The sequence below is a fragment of the Phyllobates terribilis genome, unplaced genomic scaffold, assembly GCF_046119375.1.
Source record: "Phyllobates terribilis strain yellow unplaced genomic scaffold, ASM4611937v1 Scaffold_5206__1_contigs__length_53453, whole genome shotgun sequence".
NCBI lineage: Eukaryota > Metazoa > Chordata > Amphibia > Anura > Dendrobatidae > Phyllobates > Phyllobates terribilis.
Window position 1 is genome coordinate 13791 of NW_027367954.1, and position 19122 is coordinate 32912.

The window sequence follows — 19122 nt, forward strand, 5'->3', positions numbered from 1 at the left end:
CCGTCCGCTCTATTGGTGGCAATCTCAAATCGATAACTAAAAGTGATGGGGCTTAGCAAAACCAATTCTCAACGTTGGCACTTTGGCAGTATTCCTTGGGGTCCTTGAGGCAAATCTTAAATGTTCGGAATTTGTGCTTTCACAAAAGACTTCTGGGAACAATCATTATAACTATCTACAGGAAATAAAATGATAGAAACTTGAGAACTGAACACTTTTAACTTTTGAGGAAAATAATATTTTTTGTAATTTTTCCTTCATTCTGGACGTCATCACTTTGTTTTATTTTAGTTTGACTTAGCTGTATGAGGATTTAAAGGAAACCTGATAGCTAATACGGGCAGCATGTATCAGACACTAGCTGAATGATTTCAGCCATTTATGTTTGACTATGAATCGCTGTGGCATTACTGAGACAAATATGCTTAAATAATATGCCAGGAACAAAGCTGTTTGGGGAAAAAGCCAGGAAGGCAAAAAACACAAGCCCCAACTCAGGACCGTCATCTTTCATTCTAAAAATAGGGGTTTCTACGTTAATGGTAAGACAAAGAATCCACAGATTTGGCATTTCTCTAGCGAGGAGAGCCCACTTAAAATGTATGGGGTGCTTGTCTCCATAAGCGCAAGCTGGGCACTAAACTGGCTTATTTGCAATTCTGGATGTTGCAGAGTGAAAACATATGTTGGACAATAATAGTAATTGCTGGTGTTGATGAATTCATTGTGAGGAGTAATTTATAAAATGGGATCACTTTGGAGGGGTTTCTGCTGTTTTGGTACTTTTGGAACTCCGCAAATGTCACCCTCAAAATATTCTTGCAAAATCTGCATTCCCAAAACCCAAATAGCGCTCTTACTTTCAAAGCCCTGCTGTGTGACCAAACAGTAGTTTATGAAGACATATGGGGCATCACCGCATTTCAATGAAATTGTGCAACTTTAGATATTTTCACAAGAAAAACTAAATATATATTGACCTAAATTTACCATTAATATAAAGTACAATGTGTTACAAAATAACACTATCAGAATCACGGGGATATGTTAAGCATTCCAGTGTTATTGCCACATAAATTGTTACATGTCAGATTTATAAAACGGTGCTTGGTCATGAAGCTCAAAATTGGCTGTAACTAATAGGTTACAAATCAATATTAAAATAAAAGAAATCATGGCATATTTCCTTTCATCACAAGTAGTGCTCATCTTTCTACTGCTTAGCTTAGAAAGAGTTAAATTACAAAAGCCAGAAGCAGTCAGGATGGCCGAGCGGTCTAAGGCGCTGCGTTCAGGTCGCAGTCTCTTCTGGAGGCGTGGGTTCGAATCCCTCTTCTGACATTAGAATTTTCGTTCAAGAAATTTTACAGCTTCACTCCTGTTACTGATTAGTTGGGGGTCCGCTCTATTGGTGGCAATCTCAAATCGATAACTAAAAGTGATGGGGCTTAGCAAAACCAATTCTCAACGTTGGCACTTTGGCAGTATTCCTTGGGGTCCTTGAGGCAAATCTTAAATGTTCGGAATTTGTGCTTTCACAAAAGTCTTCTGGGAACAATCATTATAACTATCTACAGGAAATAAAATGATAGAAACTTGAGAACTGAACACTTTTAACTTTTGAGGAAAATAATATTTTTTGTAATTTTTCCTTCATTCTGGACGTCATCACTTTGTTTTATTTTAGTTTGACTTAGCTGTATGAGGATTTAAAGGAAACCTAATAGCTAATACGGGCAGCATGTATCAGACACTAGCTGAATGATTTCAGCCATTTATGTGTGACTATGAATCGCTGTGGCATTACTGAGACAAATATGCTTAAATAATATGCCAGGAACAAAGCTGTTTGGGGAAAAAGCCAGGAAGGCAAAAAACACAAGCCCCAACTCAGGACCGTCATCTTTCATTCTAAAAATAGGGGTTTCTACGTTAATGGTAAGACAAAGAATCCACAGATTTGGCATTTCTCTAGCGAGGAGAGCCCACTTAAAATGTATGGGGTGCTTGTCTCCATAAGCGCAAGCTGGGCACTAAACTGGCTTATTTGCAATTCTGGATGTTGCAGAGTGAAAACATATGTTGGACAATAATAGTAATTGCTGGTGTTGATGAATTCATTGTGAGGAGTAATTTATAAAATGGGATCACTTTGGAGGGGTTTCTGCTGTTTTGGTACTTTTGGAACTCCGCAAATGTCACCCTCAAAATATTCTTGCAAAATCTGCATTCCCAAAACCCAAATAGCGCTCTTACTTTCAAAGCCCTGCTGTGTGACCAAACAGTAGTTTATGAAGACATATGGGGCATCACCGCATTTCAATGAAATTGTGCAACTTTAGATATTTTCACAAGAAAAACTAAATATATATTGACCTAAATTTACCATTAATATAAAGTACAATGTGTTACAAAATAACACTATCAGAATCACGGGGATATGTTAAGCATTCCAGTGTTATTGCCACATAAATTGTTACATGTCAGATTTATAAAACGGTGCTTGGTCATGAAGCTCAAAATTGGCTGTAACTAATAGGTTACAAATCAATATTAAAATAAAAGAAATCATGGCATATTTCCTTTCATCACAAGTAGTGCTCATCTTTCTACTGCTTAGCTTAGAAAGAGTTAAATTACAAAAGCCAGAAGTAGTCAGGATGGCCGAGCGGTCTAAGGCGCTGCGTTCAGGTCGCAGTCTCTTCTGGAGGCGTGGGTTCGAATCCCTCTTCTGACATTAGAATTTTCTTTCAAGAAATTTTACAGCTTCACTCCTGTTACTGATTATTTGGGGGTCCGCTCTATTGGTGGCAATCTCAAATCGATAACTAAAAGTGATGGGGCTTAGCAAAACCAATTCTCAACGTTGGCACTTTGGCAGTATTCCTTGGGGTCCTTGAGGCAAATCTTAAATGTTCGGAATTTGTGCTTTCACAAAAGACTTCTGGGAACAATCATTATAACTATCTACAGGAAATAAAATGATAGAAACTTGAGAACTGAACACTTTTAACTTTTGAGGAAAATAATATTTTTTGTAATTTTTCCTTCATTCTGGACGTCATCACTTTGTTTTATTTTAGTTTGACTTAGCTGTATGAGGATTTAAAGGAAACCTGATAGCTAATAAGGGCAGCATGTATCAGACACTAGCTGAATGATTTCAGCCATTTATGTTTGACTATGAATCGCTGTGGCATTACTGAGACAAATATGCTTAAATAATATGCCAGGAACAAAGCTGTTTGGGGAAAAAGCCAGGAAGGCAAAAAACACAAGCCCCAACTCAGGACCGTCATCTTTCATTCTAAAAATAGGGGTTTCTACGTTAATGGTAAGACAAAGAATCCACAGATTTGGCATTTCTCTAGCGAGGAGAGCCCACTTAAAATGTATGGGGTGCTTGTCTCCATAAGCGCAAGCTGGGCACTAAACTGGCTTATTTGCAATTCTGGATGTTGCAGAGTGAAAACATATGTTGGACAATAATAGTAATTGCTGGTGTTGATGAATTCATTGTGAGGAGTAATTTATAAAATGGGATCACTTTGGAGGGGTTTCTGCTGTTTTGGTACTTTTGGAACTCCGCAAATGTCACCCTCAAAATATTCTTGCAAAATCTGCATTCCCAAAACCCAAATAGCGCTCTTACTTTCAAAGCCCTGCTGTGTGACCAAACAGTAGTTTATGAAGACATATGGGGCATCACCGCATTTCAATGAAATTGTGCAACTTTAGATATTTTCACAAGAAAAACTAAATATATATTGACCTAAATTTACCATTAATATAAAGTACAATGTGTTACAAAATAACACTATCAGAATCACGGGGATATGTTAAGCATTCCAGTGTTATTGCCACATAAATTGTTACATGTCAGATTTATAAAACGGTGCTTGGTCATGAAGCTCAAAATTGGCTGTAACTAATAGGTTACAAATCAATATTAAAATAAAAGAAATCATGGCATATTTCCTTTCATCACAAGTAGTGCTCATCTTTCTACTGCTTAGCTTAGAAAGAGTTAAATTACAAAAGCCAGAAGTAGTCAGGATGGCCGAGCGGTCTAAGGCGCTGCGTTCAGGTCGCAGTCTCTTCTGGAGGCGTGGGTTCGAATCCCTCTTCTGACATTAGAATTTTCTTTCAAGAAATTTTACAGCTTCACTCCTGTTACTGATTAGTTGGGGGTCCGCTCTATTGGTGGCAATCTCAAATCGATAACTAAAAGTGATGGGGCTTAGCAAAACCAATTCTCAACGTTGGCACTTTGGCAGTATTCCTTGGGGTCCTTGAGGCAAATCTTAAATGTTCGGAATTTGTGCTTTCACAAAAGACTTCTGGGAACAATCATTATAACTATCTACAGGAAATAAAATGATAGAAACTTGAGAACTGAACACTTTTAACTTTTGAGGAAAATAATATTTTTTGTAATTTTTCCTTCATTCTGGACGTCATCACTTTGTTTTATTTTAGTTTGACTTAGCTGTATGAGGATTTAAAGGAAACCTGATAGCTAATACGGGCAGCATGTATCAGACACTAGCTGAATGATTTCAGCCATTTATGTTTGACTATGAATCGCTGTGGCATTACTGAGACAAATATGCTTAAATAATATGCCAGGAACAAAGCTGTTTGGGGAAAAAGCCAGGAAGGCAAAAAACACAAGCCCCAACTCAGGACCGTCATCTTTCATTCTAAAAATAGGGGTTTCTACGTTAATGGTAAGACAAAGAATCCACAGATTTGGCATTTCTCTAGCGAGGAGAGCCCACTTAAAATGTATGGGGTGCTTGTCTCCATAAGCGCAAGCTGGGCACTAAACTGGCTTATTTGCAATTCTGGATGTTGCAGAGTGAAAACATATGTTGGACAATAATAGTAATTGCTGGTGTTGATGAATTCATTGTGAGGAGTAATTTATAAAATGGGATCACTTTGGAGGGGTTTCTGCTGTTTTGGTACTTTTGGAACTCCGCAAATGTCACCCTCAAAATATTCTTGCAAAATCTGCATTCCCAAAACCCAAATAGCGCTCTTACTTTCAAAGCCCTGCTGTGTGACCAAACAGTAGTTTATGAAGACATATGGGGCATCACCGCATTTCAATGAAATTGTGCAACTTTAGATATTTTCACAAGAAAAACTAAATATATATTGACCTAAATTTACCATTAATATAAAGTACAATGTGTTACAAAATAACACTATCAGAATCACGGGGATATGTTAAGCATTCCAGTGTTATTGCCACATAAATTGTTACATGTCAGATTTATAAAACGGTGCTTGGTCATGAAGCTCAAAATTGGCTGTAACTAATAGGTTACAAATCAATATTAAAATAAAAGAAATCATGGCATATTTCCTTTCATCACAAGTAGTGCTCATCTTTCTACTGCTTAGCTTAGAAAGAGTTAAATTACAAAAGCCAGAAGTAGTCAGGATGGCCGAGCGGTCTAAGGCGCTGCGTTCAGGTCGCAGTCTCTTCTGGAGGCGTGGGTTCGAATCCCTCTTCTGACATTAGAATTTTCTTTCAAGAAATTTTACAGCTTCACTCCTGTTACTGATTAGTTGGGGGTCCGCTCTATTGGTGGCAATCTCAAATCGATAACTAAAAGTGATGGGGCTTAGCAAAACCAATTCTCAACGTTGGCACTTTGGCAGTATTTCTTGGGGTCCTTGAGGCAAATCTTAAATGTTCGGAATTTGTGCTTTCACAAAAGACTTCTGGGAACAATCATTATAACTATCTACAGGAAATAAAATGATAGAAACTTGAGAACTGAACACTTTTAACTTTTGAGGAAAATAATATTTTTTGTAATTTTTCCTTCATTCTGGACGTCATCACTTTGTTTTATTTTAGTTTGACTTAGCTGTATGAGGATTTAAAGGAAACCTGATAGCTAATACGGGCAGCATGTATCAGACACTAGCTGAATGATTTCAGCCATTTATGTTTGACTATGAATCGCTGTGGCATTACTGAGACAAATATGCTTAAATAATATGCCAGGAACAAAGCTGTTTGGGGAAAAAGCCAGGAAGGCAAAAAACACAAGCCCCAACTCAGGACCGTCATCTTTCATTCTAAAAATAGGGGTTTCTACGTTAATGGTAAGACAAAGAATCCACAGATTTGGCATTTCTCTAGCGAGGAGAGCCCACTTAAAATGTATGGGGTGCTTGTCTCCATAAGCGCAAGCTGGGCACTAAACTGGCTTATTTGCAATTCTGGATGTTGCAGAGTGAAAACATATGTTGGACAATAATAGTAATTGCTGGTGTTGATGAATTCATTGTGAGGAGTAATTTATAAAATGGGATCACTTTGGAGGGGTTTCTGCTGTTTTGGTACTTTTGGAACTCCGCAAATGTCACCCTCAAAATATTCTTGCAAAATCTGCATTCCCAAAACCCAAATAGCGCTCTTACTTTCAAAGCCCTGCTGTGTGACCAAACAGTAGTTTATGAAGACATATGGGGCATCACCGCATTTCAATGAAATTGTGCAACTTTAGATATTTTCACAAGAAAAACTAAATATATATTGACCTAAATTTACCATTAATATAAAGTACAATGTGTTACAAAATAACACTATCAGAATCACGGGGATATGTTAAGCATTCCAGTGTTATTGCCACATAAATTGTTACATGTCAGATTTATAAAACGGTGCTTGGTCATGAAGCTCAAAATTGGCTGTAACTAATAGGTTACAAATCAATATTAAAATAAAAGAAATCATGGCATATTTCCTTTCATCACAAGTAGTGCTCATCTTTCTACTGCTTAGCTTAGAAAGAGTTAAATTACAAAAGCCGGAAGTAGTCAGGATGGCCGAGCGGTCTAAGGCGCTGCGTTCAGGTCGCAGTCTCTTCTGGAGGCGTGGGTTTGAATCCCTCTTCTGACATTAGAATTTTCTTTCAAGAAATTTTACAGCTTCACTCCTGTTACTGATTAGTTGGGGGTCCGCTCTATTGGTGGCAATCTCAAATCGATAACTAAAAGTGATGGGGCTTAGCAAAACCAATTCTCAACGTTGGCACTTTGGCAGTATTCCTTGGGGTCCTTGAGGCAAATCTTAATTGTTCTGAATTTGTGCTTTCACAAAAGACTTCTGGGAACAATCATTATACCTATCTATAGGAAATAAAATGATAGAAACTTGAGAACTGAACACTTTTAACTTTTGAGGAAAATAATATTTTTTGTAATTTTTCCTTCATTCTGGACGTCATCACTTTGTTTTATTTTAGTTTGACTTAGCTGTATGAGGATTTAAAGGAAACCTGATAGCTAATACGGGCAGCATGTATCAGACACTAGCTGAATGATTTCAGCCATTTATGTTTGACTATGAATCGCTGTGGCATTACTGAGACAAATATGCTTAAATAATATGCCAGGAACAAAGCTGTTTGGGGAAAAACCCAGGAAGGCAAAAAACACAAGCCCCAACTCAGGACCGTCATCTTTCATTCTAAAAATAGGGGTTTCTACGTTAATGGTAAGACAAAGAATCCACAGATTTGGCATTTCTCTAGCGAGGAGAGCCCACTTAAAATGTATGGGGTGCTTGTCTCCATAAGCGCAAGCTGGGCACTAAACTGGCTTATTTGCAATTCTGGATGTTGCAGAGTGAAAACATATGTTGGACAATAATAGTAATTGCTGGTGTTGATGAATTCATTGTGAGGAGTAATTTATAAAATGGGATCACTTTGGAGGGGTTTCTGCTGTTTTGGTACTTTTGGAACTCCGCAAATGTCACCCTCAAAATATTCTTGCAAAATCTGCATTCCCAAAACCCAAATAGCGCTCTTACTTTCAAAGCCCTGCTGTGTGACCAAACAGTAGTTTATGAAGACATATGGGGCATCACCGCATTTCAATGAAATTGTGCAACTTTAGATATTTTCACAAGAAAAACTAAATATATATTGACCTAAATTTACCATTAATATAAAGTACAATGTGTTACAAAATAACACTATCAGAATCACGGGGATATGTTAAGCATTCCAGTGTTATTGCCACATAAATTGTTACATGTCAGATTTATAAAACGGTGCTTGGTCATGAAGCTCAAAATTGGCTGTAACTAATAGGTTACAAATCAATATTAAAATAAAAGAAATCATGGCATATTTCCTTTCATCACAAGTAGTGCTCATCTTTCTACTGCTTAGCTTAGAAAGAGTTAAATTACAAAAGCCAGAAGTAGTCAGGATGGCCGAGCGGTCTAAGGCGCTGCGTTCAGGTCGCAGTCTCTTCTGGAGGCGTGGGTTCGAATCCCTCTTCTGACACTAGAATTTTCTTTCAAGAAATTTTACAGCTTCACTCCTGTTACTGATTAGTTGGGGGTCCGCTCTATTGGTGGCAATCTCAAATCGATAACTAAAAGTGATGGGGCTTAGCAAAACCAATTCTCAACGTTGGCACTTTGGCAGTATTCCTTGGGGTCCTTGAGGCAAATCTTAAATGTTCGGAATTTGTGCTTTCACAAAAGACTTCTGGGAACATCAAATAGTTTCTTTGTGCATATGTTAGTTGTTGCTTTGGCATCGGAAAAATACTGTTGATAGGAAAATGGGAGGGACTATTTCATCTCTATGTGTTCTCTGTCCCTATTAGGGCAGAGAGTGAACCTCCTAAGGTGCTGTCGTGGAAGATTCCTAGAAACCGAATTACCAGTAAGTCTAATTTCAGATTTTTTTACCTCAAGGCATCAATAGACTATATATATACTTAATAAACAAAAGCTAAAAGAGCAGATGAACATAGTTTAACAAGTCTGAAATGTGCATGTGATACTGACATCAAAGTTTCACCACATTTTGGGACAAATGTTTTGACTTTCAACATTAACAATCAGTAGAATATTTTCTCTAAATTTGCATCTCCTATCTTCACTCCAATTGTTTGCACCTAAGAAAAAAATAAAGCTTGATGCAACATTATGCTTACAAATTGTGTTTTATGCTCAATCATCACCTGTCCTACAGAGACACAGTCAGAATTACCCTGGCGAATTGAGTAAATTTGAAAATGTAAAAAAAATGCAGAATTGCTGTTTTTTCTATTCATTCACAAAGAATTAATGTAAGTTGTTAATTATGTACGCAAAATAGCGGGACTTTCAAATATTGATAATCTTGCAAAAACAAGTCAAAGTAAAAATAAATACATTACATTCCTGAATCTAAATGTGTCCTGCTGAAATAGCTCAGTTGGGAGAGCGTTAGACTGAAGATCTAAAGATCCCTGGTTCAATCCCGGGTTTCGGCAAAAGTTTTTTTCTTCACCCATTAAATTTTAAGCAGAAAATAAACAAAGCATATGGACTGACTGTTTACAGAGAATGTAAAAATCTTAATCATTATAACTATCTACAGGAAATAAAATGATAGAAACTTGAGAACTGAACACTTTTAACGTTTGATGAAAATAATATTTTTTGTAATTTTTCCTTCATTCTGGACGTCATCACTTTGTTTTATTTTAGTTTGACTTAGCTGTATGAGGATTTAAAGGAAACCTGATAGCTAATACGGGCAGCATGTATCAGACACTAGCTGAATGATTTCAGCCATTTATGTTTGACTATGAATCGCTGTGGCATTACTGAGACAAATATGCTTCAAAAATATGCCAGGAACAAAGCTGTTTGGGGAAAAAAGCCAGGAAGGCAAAAAACACAAGCCCCAACTCAGGACCGTCATCTTTCATTCTAAAAATAGGGGTTTCTACGTTAATGGTAAGACAAAGAATCCACAGATTTGGCATTTCTCTAGCGAGGAGAGCCCACTTAAAATGTATGGGGTGCTTGTCTCCATAAGCGCAAGCTGGGCACTAAACTGGCTTATTTGCAATTCTGGATGTTGCAGAGTGAAAACATATGTTGGACAATAATAGTAATTGCTGGTGTTGATGAATTCATTGTGAGGAGTAATTTATAAAATGGGATCACTTTGGAGGGGTTTCTGCTGTTTTGGTACTTTTGGAACTCCGCAAATGTCACCCTCAAAATATTCTTGCAAAATCTGCATTCCCAAAACCCAAATAGCGCTCTTACTTTCAAAGCCCTGCTGTGTGACCAAACAGTAGTTTATGAAGACATATGGGGCATCACCGCATTTCAATGAAATTGTGCAACTTTAGATATTTTCACAAGAAAAACTAAATATATATTGACCTAAATTTACCATTAATATAAAGTACAATGTGTTACAAAATAACACTATCAGAATCACGGGGATATGTTAAGCATTCCAGTGTTATTGCCACATAAATTGTTACATGTCAGATTTATAAAACGGTGCTTGGTCATGAAGCTCAAAATTGGCTGTAACTAATAGGTTACAAATCAATATTAAAATAAAAGAAATCATGGCATATTTCCTTTCATCACAAGTAGTGCTCATCTTTCTACTGCTTAGCTTAGAAAGAGTTAAATTACAAAAGCCAGAAGTAGTCAGGATGGCCGAGCGGTCTAAGGCGCTGCGTTCAGGTCGCAGTCTCTTCTGGAGGCGTGGGTTCGAATCCCTCTTCTGACATTAGAATTTTCGTTCAAGAAATTTTACAGCTTCACTCCTGTTACTGATTAGTTGGGGGTCCGCTCTATTGGTGGCAATCTCAAATCGATAACTAAAAGTGATGGGGCTTAGCAAAACCAATTCTCAACGTTGGCACTTTGGCAGTATTCCTTGGGGTCCTTGAGGCAAATCTTAATTGTTCTGAATTTGTGCTTTCACAAAAGACTTCTGGGAACAATCATTATACCTATCTATAGGAAATAAAATGATAGAAACTTGAGAACTGAACACTTTTAACTTTTGAGGAAAATAATATTTTTTGTAATTTTTCCTTCATTCTGGACGTCATCACTTTGTTTTATTTTAGTTTGACTTAGCTGTATGAGGATTTAAAGGAAACCTGATAGCTAATACGGGCAGCATGTATCAGACACTAGCTGAATGATTTCAGCCATTTATGTTTGACTATGAATCGCTGTGGCATTACTGAGACAAATATGCTTAAATAATATGCCAGGAACAAAGCTGTTTGGGGAAAAACCCAGGAAGGCAAAAAACACAAGCCCCAACTCAGGACCGTCATCTTTCATTCTAAAAATAGGGGTTTCTACGTTAATGGTAAGACAAAGAATCCACAGATTTGGCATTTCTCTAGCGAGGAGAGCCCACTTAAAATGTATGGGGTGCTTGTCTCCATAAGCGCAAGCTGGGCACTAAACTGGCTTATTTGCAATTCTGGATGTTGCAGAGTGAAAACATATGTTGGACAATAATAGTAATTGCTGGTGTTGATGAATTCATTGTGAGGAGTAATTTATAAAATGGGATCACTTTGGAGGGGTTTCTGCTGTTTTGGTACTTTTGGAACTCCGCAAATGTCACCCTCAAAATATTCTTGCAAAATCTGCATTCCCAAAACCCAAATAGCGCTCTTACTTTCAAAGCCCTGCTGTGTGACCAAACAGTAGTTTATGAAGACATATGGGGCATCACCGCATTTCAATGAAATTGTGCAACTTTAGATATTTTCACAAGAAAAACTAAATATATATTGACCTAAATTTACCATTAATATAAAGTACAATGTGTTACAAAATAACACTATCAGAATCACGGGGATATGTTAAGCATTCCAGTGTTATTGCCACATAAATTGTTACATGTCAGATTTATAAAACGGTGCTTGGTCATGAAGCTCAAAATTGGCTGTAACTAATAGGTTACAAATCAATATTAAAATAAAAGAAATCATGGCATATTTCCTTTCATCACAAGTAGTGCTCATCTTTCTACTGCTTAGCTTAGAAAGAGTTAAATTACAAAAGCCAGAAGTAGTCAGGATGGCCGAGCGGTCTAAGGCGCTGCGTTCAGGTCGCAGTCTCTTCTGGAGGCGTGGGTTCGAATCCCTCTTCTGACACTAGAATTTTCTTTCAAGAAATTTTACAGCTTCACTCCTGTTACTGATTAGTTGGGGGTCCGCTCTATTGGTGGCAATCTCAAATCGATAACTAAAAGTGATGGGGCTTAGCAAAACCAATTCTCAACGTTGGCACTTTGGCAGTATTCCTTGGGGTCCTTGAGGCAAATCTTAAATGTTCGGAATTTGTGCTTTCACAAAAGACTTCTGGGAACATCAAATAGTTTCTTTGTGCATATGTTAGTTGTTGCTTTGGCATCGGAAAAATACTGTTGATAGGAAAATGGGAGGGACTATTTCATCTCTATGTGTTCTCTGTCCCTATTAGGGCAGAGAGTGAACCTCCTAAGGTGCTGTCGTGGAAGATTCCTAGAAACCGAATTACCAGTAAGTCTAATTTCAGATTTTTTTACCTCAAGGCATCAATAGACTATATATATACTTAATAAACAAAAGCTAAAAGAGCAGATGAACATAGTTTAACAAGTCTGAAATGTGCATGTGATACTGACATCAAAGTTTCACCACATTTTGGGACAAATGTTTTGACTTTCAACATTAACAATCAGTAGAATATTTTCTCTAAATTTGCATCTCCTATCTTCACTCCAATTGTTTGCACCTAAGAAAAAAATAAAGCTTGATGCAACATTATGCTTACAAATTGTGTTTTATGCTCAATCATCACCTGTCCTACAGAGACACAGTCAGAATTACCCTGGCGAATTGAGTAAATTTGAAAATGTAAAAAAAATGCAGAATTGCTGTTTTTTCTATTCATTCACAAAGAATTAATGTAAGTTGTTAATTATGTACGCAAAATAGCGGGACTTTCAAATATTGATAATCTTGCAAAAACAAGTCAAAGTAAAAATAAATACATTACATTCCTGAATCTAAATGTGTCCTGCTGAAATAGCTCAGTTGGGAGAGCGTTAGACTGAAGATCTAAAGATCCCTGGTTCAATCCCGGGTTTCGGCAAAAGTTTTTTTCTTCACCCATTAAATTTTAAGCAGAAAATAAACAAAGCATATGGACTGACTGTTTACAGAGAATGTAAAAATCTTAATCATTATAACTATCTACAGGAAATAAAATGATAGAAACTTGAGAACTGAACACTTTTAACGTTTGATGAAAATAATATTTTTTGTAATTTTTCCTTCATTCTGGACGTCATCACTTTGTTTTATTTTAGTTTGACTTAGCTGTATGAGGATTTAAAGGAAACCTGATAGCTAATACGGGCAGCATGTATCAGACACTAGCTGAATGATTTCAGCCATTTATGTTTGACTATGAATCGCTGTGGCATTACTGAGACAAATATGCTTCAAAAATATGCCAGGAACAAAGCTGTTTGGGGAAAAAAGCCAGGAAGGCAAAAAACACAAGCCCCAACTCAGGACCGTCATCTTTCATTCTAAAAATAGGGGTTTCTACGTTAATGGTAAGACAAAGAATCCACAGATTTGGCATTTCTCTAGCGAGGAGAGCCCACTTAAAATGTATGGGGTGCTTGTCTCCATAAGCGCAAGCTGGGCACTAAACTGGCTTATTTGCAATTCTGGATGTTGCAGAGTGAAAACATATGTTGGACAATAATAGTAATTGCTGGTGTTGATGAATTCATTGTGAGGAGTAATTTATAAAATGGGATCACTTTGGAGGGGTTTCTGCTGTTTTGGTACTTTTGGAACTCCGCAAATGTCACCCTCAAAATATTCTTGCAAAATCTGCATTCCCAAAACCCAAATAGCGCTCTTACTTTCAAAGCCCTGCTGTGTGACCAAACAGTAGTTTATGAAGACATATGGGGCATCACCGCATTTCAATGAAATTGTGCAACTTTAGATATTTTCACAAGAAAAACTAAATATATATTGACCTAAATTTACCATTAATATAAAGTACAATGTGTTACAAAATAACACTATCAGAATCACGGGGATATGTTAAGCATTCCAGTGTTATTGCCACATAAATTGTTACATGTCAGATTTATAAAACGGTGCTTGGTCATGAAGCTCAAAATTGGCTGTAACTAATAGGTTACAAATCAATATTAAAATAAAAGAAATCATGGCATATTTCCTTTCATCACAAGTAGTGCTCATCTTTCTACTGCTTAGCTTAGAAAGAGTTAAATTACAAAAGCCAGAAGTAGTCAGGATGGCCGAGCGGTCTAAGGCGCTGCGTTCAGGTCGCAGTCTCTTCTGGAGGCGTGGGTTCGAATCCCTCTTCTGACATTAGAATTTTCGTTCAAGAAATTTTACAGCTTCACTCCTGTTACTGATTAGTTGGGGGTCCGCTCTATTGGTGGCAATCTCAAATCGATAACTAAAAGTGATGGGGCTTAGCAAAACCAATTCTCAACGTTGGCACTTTGGCAGTATTCCTTGGGGTCCTTGAGGCAAATCTTAAATGTTCGGAATTTGTGCTTTCACAAAAGTCTTCTGGGAACAATCATTATAACTATCTACAGGAAATAAAATGATAGAAACTTGAGAACTGAACACTTTTAACTTTTGAGGAAAATAATATTTTTTGTAATTTTTCCTTCATTCTGGACGTCATCACTTTGTTTTATTTTAGTTTGACTTAGCTGTATGAGGATTTAAAGGAAACCTAATAGCTAATACGGGCAGCATGTATCAGACACTAGCTGAATGATTTCAGCCATTTATGTGTGACTATGAATCGCTGTGGCATTACTGAGACAAATATGCTTAAATAATATGCCAGGAACAAAGCTGTTTGGGGAAAAAGCCAGGAAGGCAAAAAACACAAGCCCCAACTCAGGACCGTCATCTTTCATTCTAAAAATAGGGGTTTCTACGTTAATGGTAAGACAAAGAATCCACAGATTTGGCATTTCTCTAGCGAGGAGAGCCCACTTAAAATGTATGGGGTGCTTGTCTCCATAAGCGCAAGCTGGGCACTAAACTGGCTTATTTGCAATTCTGGATGTTGCAGAGTGAAAACATATGTTGGACAATAATAGTAATTGCTGGTGTTGATGAATTCATTGTGAGGAGTAATTTATAAAATGGGATCACTTTGGAGGGGTTTCTGCTGTTTTGGTACTTTTGGAACTCCGCAAATGTCACCCTCAAAATATTCTTGCAAAATCTGCATTCCCAAAACCCAAATAGCGCTCTTACTTTCAAAGCCCTGCTGTGTGACCAAACAGTAGTTTATGAAGACATATGGGGCATCACCGCATTTCAATGAAATTGTGCAACTTTAGATATTTTCACAAGAAAAACTAAATATATATTGACCTAAATTTACCATTAATATAAAGTACAATGTGTTACAAAATAACACTATCAGAATCACGGGGATATGTTAAGCATTCCAGTGTTATTGCCACATAAATTGTTACATGTCAGATTTATAAAACGGTGCTTGGTCATGAAGCTCAAAATTGGCTGTAACTAATAGGTTACAAATCAATATTAAAATAAAAGAAATCATGGCATATTTCCTTTCATCACAAGTAGTGCTCATCTTTCTACTGCTTAGCTTAGAAAGAGTTAAATTACAAAAGCCAGAAGTAGTCAGGATGGCCGAGCGGTCTAAGGCGCTGCGTTCAGGTCGCAGTCTCTTCTGGAGGCGTGGGTTCGAATCCCTCTTCTGACATTAGAATTTTCTTTCAAGAAATTTTACAGCTTCACTCCTGTTACTGATTATTTGGGGGTCCGCTCTATTGGTGGCAATCTCAAATCGATAACTAAAAGTGATGGGGCTTAGCAAAACCAATTCTCAACGTTGGCACTTTGGCAGTATTCCTTGGGGTCCTTGAGGCAAATCTTAAATGTTCGGAATTTGTGCTTTCACAAAAGACTTCTGGGAACAATCATTATAACTATCTACAGGAAATAAAATGATAGAAACTTGAGAACTGAACACTTTTAACTTTTGAGGAAAATAATATTTTTTGTAATTTTTCCTTCATTCTGGACGTCATCACTTTGTTTTATTTTAGTTTGACTTAGCTGTATGAGGATTTAAAGGAAACCTGATAGCTAATAAGGGCAGCATGTATCAGACACTAGCTGAATGATTTCAGCCATTTATGTTTGACTATGAATCGCTGTGGCATTACTGAGACAAATATGCTTAAATAATATGCCAGGAACAAAGCTGTTTGGGGAAAAAGCCAGGAAGGCAAAAAACACAAGCCCCAACTCAGGACCGTCATCTTTCATTCTAAAAATAGGGGTTTCTACGTTAATGGTAAGACAAAGAATCCACAGATTTGGCATTTCTCTAGCGAGGAGAGCCCACTTAAAATGTATGGGGTGCTTGTCTCCATAAGCGCAAGCTGGGCACTAAACTGGCTTATTTGCAATTCTGGATGTTGCAGAGTGAAAACATATGTTGGACAATAATAGTAATTGCTGGTGTTGATGAATTCATTGTGAGGAGTAATTTATAAAATGGGATCACTTTGGAGGGGTTTCTGCTGTTTTGGTACTTTTGGAACTCCGCAAATGTCACCCTCAAAATATTCTTGCAAAATCTGCATTCCCAAAACCCAAATAGCGCTCTTACTTTCAAAGCCCTGCTGTGTGACCAAACAGTAGTTTATGAAGACATATGGGGCATCACCGCATTTCAATGAAATTGTGCAACTTTAGATATTTTCACAAGAAAAACTAAATATATATTGACCTAAATTTACCATTAATATAAAGTACAATGTGTTACAAAATAACACTATCAGAATCACGGGGATATGTTAAGCATTCCAGTGTTATTGCCACATAAATTGTTACATGTCAGATTTATAAAACGGTGCTTGGTCATGAAGCTCAAAATTGGCTGTAACTAATAGGTTACAAATCAATATTAAAATAAAAGAAATCATGGCATATTTCCTTTCATCACAAGTAGTGCTCATCTTTCTACTGCTTAGCTTAGAAAGAGTTAAATTACAAAAGCCAGAAGTAGTCAGGATGGCCGAGCGGTCTAAGGCGCTGCGTTCAGGTCGCAGTCTCTTCTGGAGGCGTGGGTTCGAATCCCTCTTCTGACATTAGAATTTTCTTTCAAGAAATTTTACAGCTTCACTCCTGTTACTGATTAGTTGGGGGTCCGCTCTATTGGTGGCAATCTCAAATCGATAACTAAAAGTGATGGGGCTTAGCAAAACCAATTCTCAACGTTGGCACTTTGGCAGTATTCCTTGGGGTCCTTGAGGCAAATCTTAAATGTTCGGAATTTGTGCTTTCACAAAAGACTTCTGGGAACAATCATTATAACTATCTACAGGAAATAAAATGATAGAAACTTGAGAACTGAACACTTTTAACTTTTGAGGAAAATAATATTTTTTGTAATTTTTCCTTCATTCTGGACGTCATCACTTTGTTTTATTTTAGTTTGACTTAGCTGTATGAGGATTTAAAGGAAACCTGATAGCTAATACGGGCAGCATGTATCAGACACTAGCTGAATGATTTCAGCCATTTATGTTTGACTATGAATCGCTGTGGCATTACTGAGACAAATATGCTTAAATAATATGCCAGGAACAAAGCTGTTTGGGGAAAAAGCCAGGAAGGCAAAAAACACAAGCCCCAACTCAGGACCGTCATCTTTCATTCTAAAAATAGGGGTTTCTACGTTAATGGTAAGACAAAGAATCCACAGATTTGGCATTTCTCTAGCGAGGAGAGCCCACTTAAAATGTATGGGGTGCTTGTCTCCATAAGCGCAAGCTGGGCACTAAACTGGCTTATTTGCAATTCTGGATGTTGCAGAGTGAAAACATATGTTGGACAATAATAGTAATTGCTGGTGTTGATGAATTCATTGTGAGGAGTAATTTATAAAATGGGATCACTTTGGAGGGGTTTCTGCTGTTTTGGTACTTTTGGAACTCCGCAAATGTCACCCTCAAAATATTCTTGCAAAATCTGCATTCCCAAAACCCAAATAGCGCTCTTACTTTCAAAGCCCTGCTGTGTGACCAAACAGTAGTTTATGAAGACATATGGGGCATCACCGCATTTCAATGAAATTGTGCAACTTTAGATATTTTCACAAGAAAAACTAAATATATATTGACCTAAATTTACCATTAATATAAAGTACAATGTGTTACAAAATAACACTATCAGAATCACGGGGATATGTTAAGCATTCCAGTGTTATTGCCACATAAATTGTTACATGTCAGATTTATAAAACGGTGCTTGGTCATGAAGCTCAAAATTGGCTGTAACTAATAGGTTACAAATCAATATTAAAATAAAAGAAATCATGGCATATTTCCTTTCATCACAAGTAGTGCTCATCTTTCTACTGCTTAGCTTAGAAAGAGTTAAATTACAAAAGCCAGAAGTAGTCAGGATGGCCGAGCGGTCTAAGGCGCTGCGTTCAGGTCGCAGTCTCTTCTGGAGGCGTGGGTTCGAATCCCTCTTCTGACATTAGAATTTTCTTTCAAGAAATTTTACAGCTTCACTCCTGTTACTGATTAGTTGGGGGTCCGCTCTATTGGTGGCAATCTCAAATCGATAACTAAAAGTGATGGGGCTTAGCAAAACCAATTCTCAACGTTGGCACTTTGGCAGTATTTCTTGGGGTCCTTGAGGCAAATCTTAAATGTTCGGAATTTGTGCTTTCACAAAAGACTTCTGGGAACAATCATTATAACTATCTACAGGAAATAAAATGATAGAAACTTGAGAACTGAACACTTTTAACTTTTGAGGAAAATAATATTTTTTGTAATTTTTCCTTCATTCTGGACGTCATCACTTTGTTTTATTTTAGTTTGACTTAGCTGTATGAGGATTTAAAGGAAACCTGATAGCTAATACGGGCAGCATGTATCAGACACTAGCTGAATGATTTCAGCCATTTATGTTTGACTATGAATCGCTGTGGCATTACTGAGACAAATATGCTTAAATAATATGCCAGGAACAAAGCTGTTTGGGGAAAAAGCCAGGAAGGCAAAAAACACAAGCCCCAACTCAGGACCGTCATCTTTCATTCTAAAAATAGGGGTTTCTACGTTAATGGTAAGACAAAGAATCCACAGATTTGGCATTTCTCTAGCGAGGAGAGCCCACTTAAAATGTATGGGGTGCTTGTCTCCATAAGCGCAAGCTGGGCACTAAACTGGCTTATTTGCAATTCTG

At 37.3% G+C, this 19122-nt stretch overlaps 14 non-coding genes across 14 annotated transcripts; all 14 read left to right on the forward strand.

The window, feature by feature from the left end:
• Positions 1–1258: 1258 nt before the first annotated feature.
• On the forward strand, positions 1259–1341 carry TRNAL-CAG (transfer RNA leucine (anticodon CAG)). Its single transcript has one exon. It is a non-coding gene; the product is annotated as a tRNA-Leu (tRNA).
• A 1313-nt stretch (positions 1342–2654) lies between these two features.
• Positions 2655–2737, forward strand: TRNAL-CAG (transfer RNA leucine (anticodon CAG)). The gene has a single exon. It is a non-coding gene; the product is annotated as a tRNA-Leu (tRNA).
• Positions 2738–4050: 1313 nt separating this feature from the next.
• TRNAL-CAG (transfer RNA leucine (anticodon CAG)) lies at positions 4051–4133 on the forward strand. The gene has a single exon. It is a non-coding gene; the product is annotated as a tRNA-Leu (tRNA).
• A 1313-nt stretch (positions 4134–5446) lies between these two features.
• Positions 5447–5529, forward strand: TRNAL-CAG (transfer RNA leucine (anticodon CAG)). The gene has a single exon. It is a non-coding gene; the product is annotated as a tRNA-Leu (tRNA).
• Positions 5530–6842: 1313 nt separating this feature from the next.
• On the forward strand, positions 6843–6925 carry TRNAL-CAG (transfer RNA leucine (anticodon CAG)). Its single transcript has one exon. It is a non-coding gene; the product is annotated as a tRNA-Leu (tRNA).
• Positions 6926–8238: 1313 nt separating this feature from the next.
• On the forward strand, positions 8239–8321 carry TRNAL-CAG (transfer RNA leucine (anticodon CAG)). Its single transcript has one exon. It is a non-coding gene; the product is annotated as a tRNA-Leu (tRNA).
• A 909-nt stretch (positions 8322–9230) lies between these two features.
• On the forward strand, positions 9231–9303 carry TRNAF-GAA (transfer RNA phenylalanine (anticodon GAA)). The gene has a single exon. It is a non-coding gene; the product is annotated as a tRNA-Phe (tRNA).
• A 1185-nt stretch (positions 9304–10488) lies between these two features.
• TRNAL-CAG (transfer RNA leucine (anticodon CAG)) lies at positions 10489–10571 on the forward strand. Its single transcript has one exon. It is a non-coding gene; the product is annotated as a tRNA-Leu (tRNA).
• Positions 10572–11884: 1313 nt separating this feature from the next.
• Positions 11885–11967, forward strand: TRNAL-CAG (transfer RNA leucine (anticodon CAG)). The gene has a single exon. It is a non-coding gene; the product is annotated as a tRNA-Leu (tRNA).
• Positions 11968–12876: 909 nt separating this feature from the next.
• TRNAF-GAA (transfer RNA phenylalanine (anticodon GAA)) lies at positions 12877–12949 on the forward strand. Its single transcript has one exon. It is a non-coding gene; the product is annotated as a tRNA-Phe (tRNA).
• Positions 12950–14134: 1185 nt separating this feature from the next.
• TRNAL-CAG (transfer RNA leucine (anticodon CAG)) lies at positions 14135–14217 on the forward strand. Its single transcript has one exon. It is a non-coding gene; the product is annotated as a tRNA-Leu (tRNA).
• A 1313-nt stretch (positions 14218–15530) lies between these two features.
• Positions 15531–15613, forward strand: TRNAL-CAG (transfer RNA leucine (anticodon CAG)). Its single transcript has one exon. It is a non-coding gene; the product is annotated as a tRNA-Leu (tRNA).
• Positions 15614–16926: 1313 nt separating this feature from the next.
• TRNAL-CAG (transfer RNA leucine (anticodon CAG)) lies at positions 16927–17009 on the forward strand. The gene has a single exon. It is a non-coding gene; the product is annotated as a tRNA-Leu (tRNA).
• Positions 17010–18322: 1313 nt separating this feature from the next.
• On the forward strand, positions 18323–18405 carry TRNAL-CAG (transfer RNA leucine (anticodon CAG)). The gene has a single exon. It is a non-coding gene; the product is annotated as a tRNA-Leu (tRNA).
• The last annotated feature ends 717 nt before the right edge of the window (positions 18406–19122 follow it).